Source organism: Poecilia latipinna, unplaced genomic scaffold (genome assembly GCF_001443285.1).
Source record: "Poecilia latipinna isolate Pla-1442-1.1 unplaced genomic scaffold, P_latipinna-1.0 Scaffold1037, whole genome shotgun sequence".
Classification (NCBI taxonomy): domain Eukaryota; kingdom Metazoa; phylum Chordata; class Actinopteri; order Cyprinodontiformes; family Poeciliidae; genus Poecilia; species Poecilia latipinna.
In genome coordinates, this window is record NW_015113653.1 from 51,351 (window position 1) to 58,171 (window position 6,821).

Below are 6,821 nucleotides of genomic sequence, written 5' to 3' on the forward strand. Positions count from 1 at the left end.
TACATTTAGAAAAAAATGTTAGATTATTTCTTGTTTTTTTTTTTTTTTTTCTTGCAATATATACAATATTTTATTGTAATCATTTAGCAAGGTGATATGTTTCAAAAATGTGCTCCTATTTTGCTGGCAGTTTTCAAATAAATATGTAGAAAGGTGGTTTATGTATGTCCACAGGTGTTTCAATGCACTGCATTAGCTTGAATCTAAACCAAATTTCAGTTTAAACATTTGGTGGCAATACTGTGGCAGTAAAATTTGCCCCCCACAGTAATTTAGAAAGAACCAATAAAATGAGCAGCTTTATAGCTCAGAGATTATCGTGTAGAAAGGAGGCACTTTTGTAAAAAAAACAAAAAAAAGGAAAAAAAAAAAAGCACCTTGGAGCCATTTGTTGTAAATTGGCGCTGTATAAATGAACTGAATTAAAGTGAATTAAAAAAAAGATAAAGCAGAACAAGGACAGCTGAGCATTTCCTCCCCGGTAAGCATGTGTGCCACGGGGCGTATTTTCCTCTTCTTTTCGTAGTGAAAAACAAACTATGCGCAGTGCCTCTCAAGTTCATGAAGCGCTTCGCCACTCAATTCAAGAGCGATTCAGTTTTAATGAGATGGAGGTGAATGAGGACCTGGCCAGCCTTCGCGGAGCAGTTGAGAAAAAGGAGAGAAAGAACAAACAGATTCCCTTTTCTAAAATTAGCTGAACCGAGGGAAGATCTAGTGTAATCTTTTTATGGGTGTTTTTTGTTTGTTTGTTTGTTTGTTTTTTCCTCACGTTTTTCCACATAACTTGACCCATTTCGGTTGGAGAAAGGGATGGTTAAAGTATGTGAAAAGACACACGAGAAGATAGGAGCTTGATTTTAAGGTTTTTTTTATTTTTCTTTCCCTTCCACCCCTTCCCCCCCCCCCCCCAACCTCGGCCCCCACCCCACTGTACAGCAGGCTCATTATTCTCGAATCTAGAAACAATTGGAGCGGCCAGGGGAGATCGGCGCGTCATTATTTCTGTGGAGGCACAGAGAAAGGTTGCATCCAACTGATCTCCAGCAGCATTTCTCAGCAGCTCCTGAACTTCCCAAGTCAAACCTCGTTGCTGTTTCGTTTAGAGTCCCTCTGCGGTCGGACAGGTGGGATCCCTCTGTGGTTGTTTTGGACGCGTCGTGAGCGGTGCATACATATTTTCTCCCCCTTCTTCTTCTTCTTCTGCTTCTTCTTCTCTACTCTGAGTGAGGATCGATTGATCGGCTGGGGAGGCAGAAGTTGTAGGATCGTCAGGAGGAGTTCACCAGTGAGAACAGCACTTCAGCACCAAGGACAGATCCTTTGCAGCTGGCTGACAAACATGCTCAAAGTGAGCAACATCTGGACTCGGCTCTTCCTCACGAAGAAGCTCGACGCGCGTTTTGTGTAGATCACCGATGCCCGGCTGGTTCAGAGGAGACATCCAGATATATACTTCTTCTTCTTCTTCTTCTCCTTCTTCTTCTTCTTCTTCTTCTTCAAAAAAGAGGGTAAGAAACTATGAAATACTCTGGACTTACATTGTGCTTCGTGTTTTACACGAGTTGTTTGTTGTTTTTAATCTTCTTGTTACGGAGTTTTCGAGCCAAATTCGTCACAATTACTTATTAGATAGCAGAACTTTTACAAATATTTTTTACTTTATCCAAATATGTCACAGCAGATACAGTAAAGCAACAGTTATAAACATGTGGTTGTAATATATCACTCTGTTTGGCTCAGCATAGGCATGCAAAAGAGAGAGGGGGGAAAAAACAGTTACACAATTGTGTCCTTAGTAGTGAAGGGAATCTTTTCTCTCTATTATTCTTCTTTGCTCATTGTTAAAGCATTTTAATAGAGTAGAAGATAAATTCAAGAATGTTTTTTTTCCCCCAAAATACCTACACAGTTAATATGTTCATAAAATAAACAAGTCAACCTGTTGTCTCTCAGTCTGTCTGTGTTAATCTAATTTCCCCCCATTAAACATCCAGGTGGGATTATTATTATTATTTTTTTACTCAATGAAATGTGGTTTCTGGGAGTTAAACGGCCGACAGCCCAGATTTTCCCCCAGTGCGGGTTTGGATCAAATTATGCATCTGATCCATGTCCAAATTCAATCATCTGGCTCCTGGTCAACCACAGTTGCATCCTAATTCCTGCAGCTGACAAGTCCAGGTGGAGGGATAAACTGAGTCCCTGCTCAAGATTATATAATGATGGAAATCATGCAAATGGAATGATGAAAGATGCAGTTTTTTTCATTACCCCCCCTTTTAAAAAAAAAAAAATGAGGGTTTGTTTTCCTTCGTAAATAAGACTATTGCCTTTTAAGATATGCAAAAAGGATACACTTTTATACCCTCCTGCTCATCTGTTTTAGTCTATTTGGGTTTTTTCCTGTTATTACAGCTTCATACATGAGTCTGAAGGATGCATGTGCAGTGAAGTAGGCTCTGAATGAAATGTCACGTCATTTACGCTGGCGCGTTTAAATAAAAGTGGAAACAGACGTAAAGCACTCTCAGATAATTTGACACTTACAGATTAATTAAGATCACAGTATGATTTACTTGTATTCTTTCAATTAGAGAGATGCACTGACGAAAACAAACTGTGTCCTCACATTTATCGTCTGCTATCATCTACTTTCCCCCCAAACATTGTATTTCATGCTATTAATATGCTGCACATCCCAGTCACCTATCATCTCTGACTCCCTTCTCTGAGGAGTCAAATCTTGCACATTAGCTGTTTCTGCTCAAAGAGAGAGGACAATGGCTTCATGAAGAAACTCCTCTCTGTGCCAGGGCTGCAGCAGAGATGCATTAGCTGATGGTTCAAAGCTGAGAAAAAGCTTCGCTGCCTTTTTTCTATTTTTCTTTTTGAACTCTCCTTTCAGAGGGAATATTGAGCGCAGACAGCTGGAGAGCGCAGTGACTCCATTGGCTGCCGGGTGTGAGTGTGTGACAGCCGTTTCAAGATAGTTTTTAATGATGTTATCGAGACGCTGCTGTGGCGTCGGAGGCAGAGATTTGGTTTAGTTCTGGCGTAAGTGAGCCGTCGACACGCCTCTCATTTAGTCGGCGTTTCAAGTAATTAGGGACAACTGTGTGTTTGATGGCTGTGAATCCAGTGCTCTAGTATTTATTTGCAGTTTAAGAAGTTCTCCTGGATGTCCAACCTTGGCCTGGTTTGCATAGGTCAGCCTAATTGGCTGCTCCTTATTGGACCATTAATTCACACTGTGACCCAGTCTTTCCAGCCATCTGCTCCGGCAGAAAACATAGAGGAGCAATTAGACTTCTAACGTTGAACTGCTCAAGTTATTTTCTCACCTCGACTTCTAATAATAGGGCACGGAAATGCCATCCACCTGTTCTTGCTGTTCAGAGCACAAAGCGGCAGCAGATCCAAGACTAGTTTGACATCACAAGCCCCGTACATTTTCTAGTGTAATCCTCTTGGAGGGGCAGAGGAGTTGTGAATCCTACCAGAGCCTTGTAAGGCTTCCCACCCACAACCCTGATGTAATATTTATTTGGGAAGATATTCCGGTTTTCATTACACTTCCTCCCCCCCTCTTCTTTTCCACATTTCCTCTGTTGTTTGATAGTTGCACATCTTCTAAGCTGTCACAAGACATCGTTCGGAGTGACAGCGTTCTAATTCACGTATAAAACCATATGGACGCTACATCTGTGTGTAGCTCCAGAAACCGGTGTTTTTTTTTTTTTAGTAGCCTGCCTCTGCATCTCACCTCCCACCAACTGTGACGGTTTTCTGCATCTGTGACTACAGGAAACAGGGCACATTCAGGTTAGGTTAAATGAAGTCACAAGAACAGAGCTGATTATTTCAGCTTCAGACTTACTAATCAGGAAGCAGTACCAAAATGTTTCGCAAAAGAGTGACAAAGCTTTGAATTGGTTATGTGTCTTATTTTATTTATTTTTTTCTGCTCAGAGGGAGAGGACAATGGCATGATGACAAAAACTCCTTTCTGTGCCAGGGCTGGACAGAACGGAGTTCAGTTTGAAAGCATTACAGCTGACATCTGCTTTGATCAATATGTTGACTCAAATACCTCAGAAATTTCAATTACAAGGTTTGCATCGAATTGGTTTGCGTATTTTGATCCTGAACTCCTCCCTGACCCAGACATCACATCCGCTCCTTTCCCCAGTCCAAAACCACAAGCCACACAACATGATGGGGAGCTGGATTAGCATACATGTCTCACTGCCCACCTCCCCCTGCAGTCCCACCCTTATTTTTTTTTTTTTACCCATCATGTTTCTATGGCAACCACAGCCGTTGAGGTGAACCGCCGTCTATGTGTTATCTCAGTTGTAAAGCTTGGAAAAATATACTCTGTAGTGCCTTAACTATCTATAAATGTTTGATATGGTCACTCTAAGGGGATTTCATTTTTTTATTTCCTCAGTGTGATAAAAAGTAAACACCGGTTTCAGTTTCACTTCGCAAAGTAAACTCTAAAGATTAAAAGGATTTCAGTCTGTCAACAAAAACAACTTCTGGCCTTAGTCTCCTCATCGAATTTTGATCTCAACAAGCCAAATAAGGCACTGTAGTTCAGACAGAAACCAATAAATTAGATAGCAACCACTAAAAGTAAAAGTATATATATAAAGGGTTGGCCTGCAAACTTTGGTTTGCCTCATTAAGGAGTGCTGTAACGGTGAACAAAAGTATGGTTGAAATGCTGAACTAGGAGACTTGCAAACAATGATAAAGTGGTACACCAACATAGAGTAGTATATAAATGAAAGTAGGAGACAAAAATTATGAAAAATGATGCATGGTTGTCAGTTTTTCCAAGTAAAGTGTGGCATAGTCAGCTCCAATCCATACTTTTTCAAATCACTTTTCGCTGCAATCACAGCTGAAAGTCTCTGGATGTTTCGGTACCAGCTTTGGACATCTAGAGACTTGAATGCATCTTCTTTTCAAAGGAGTTCAATAAGATTGGATAGAGAGTGTCTGTGAAGAACAATTTTCAAGTCCTGCCACAGAGTCGTGGTTATGTTTTGGTCTGGACTTTGGCCATTTTCAGACATGAATTTGGTCATTCCAGATTTTCTTCTATAAGTGTACTGCATTTAGCTCAGTGCAATTACTGAGATATCTGCTGAAGAAAAGGCTCTCAACAGCATGATGCTGCCACGACCACGTTTCTATGGCTCGTGACAAACTTTAAGCTAGCTTTGTTATAAAACCTACAGCGTTTCCCTTCTTTCTTTCCACTTTACCATAAAGACCAGATTTTTGAATAGCACAACTATTGATATCCCGAGAAGGTTTTTCTGTCTGAGTCATCTGATTTTAACTATCAGCCAGTACGGAGTCCTGATCAGACACTTCAAAAAATACATTTAAAAAAGGAAGACGTTTCTAGATGGTGGCATAATTTGCATTGAGCATGTGTGATCTGAGCCGTATAGAAATGAATATCAACACTGGCTAGGCAAAAGTGATTAGAATACTTGACACAATCAGAACTACAAATAAACTTTATAAAATAATTGAATAATTTAAATGTAAATACTTTGTCTGAACATACACTAAATAAATAATTTCTACATATCATATTTAACAAAAATACAGTCATTAGAAGCTTTGCGCATGTTTTGATTCCAATAGGATGGATCGTGTCTCCTCTCTGCTCCCCTGCAGGCTGCCTCACGAGGAGACTGACTTCTCATGGCAGTTATCGGTGCTTTCCCAATTTGTCGACAAAGTCGCCAATGAATCTGAGAAAGTTGCTAGGTTTGTCGGTAGTCGCTTTAAAAAACCCCCCAACCAACCAACCAACCAACCAACCAAACAAAAAATTCGGGTTCTGAAAAGTCGCTAAATAAAGCGACAATGTCGATAAATTAGCAAAAGTAGTAATCCCATTTCAAGATGATGTCACATTCTGCTTCGCTTTACGGCCATCACTGCTGCAAAGTGTCGCGCATGTGTTGTTTTGAAACAGTTTGACTGTATCGCCACATAACGGTAGATACTGTTATTATGCCCATTTGTGTTTAGAATAAATATACATATATATCCGATCATTGATCGGGATGACTCACCCGATTCCGATCGAGTCTGAAACCACGTGATCGGACCTGATTTCCAATCACGTGATCGGATCGGGACGTCCCTATGTAGCGTCATAATGTGTGATTAATCTCCATCACCTCAACATTTACAATGATATTCAATGAATTAGAATATGGGTCTTGACGAGGCTTGTTTACATAATGTTAACTTGTGAACTAAATTAGTAAAATAGATGAACTTTTCATAAATATTCTAATTTATTGAATGTAATTGTTGGACAGCCAATAACGATGCTGGTTCAGAGGTAAGCTGAAGCTACATAAATGATGTAGCTTTTAGCTACATCATTTATCGAGGCAGTGAAGAGTAAAATGACTCGGTGAAAATAAATAACATCTTAGAGGGTGTTTCCCACAGCTAGAGACAGTTTAAGTCTAGAAAGACCCTTCCTGAAAAGACAAACATACAAATTTGTCTGCACAAAAACTGTTGATGTGCAAACAGAAGCATTGTATGTTAAAATGTTCATTTGACAGAGGGATTCTTATTTTTTAAGCCAACTTTAATTTTGGTTCAATCAAATTGCACACTTTTGAATGAATTAAAAAATAAATTAAGTTTATTTCCTAACTTAATGAGAATCGATAAGAGAATTGAAAAGGACAGTGATTCTTGAGAATAGGGACAAAACAGGTCCTATGGATAAAGCACAAAATGTGAATAAAATATACACAAAATATAAT

The 6,821-nt window shown here is 39.6% G+C and overlaps 1 protein-coding gene across 1 annotated transcript in view; it reads left to right on the forward strand.

Annotated features, from left to right (window-relative positions):
* Window positions 1-423: 423 nt before the first annotated feature.
* LOC106959008 (metabotropic glutamate receptor 2-like) overlaps window positions 424-6,821 on the forward strand; it is a 43,980-nt gene continuing 37,582 nt past the window's right edge. The window contains exon 1 of the mRNA XM_015051249.1: window positions 424-1,511. The gene's annotated coding sequence lies outside the window, so the exon portion shown is untranslated. The remainder of the gene's footprint in view (window positions 1,512-6,821) is intronic.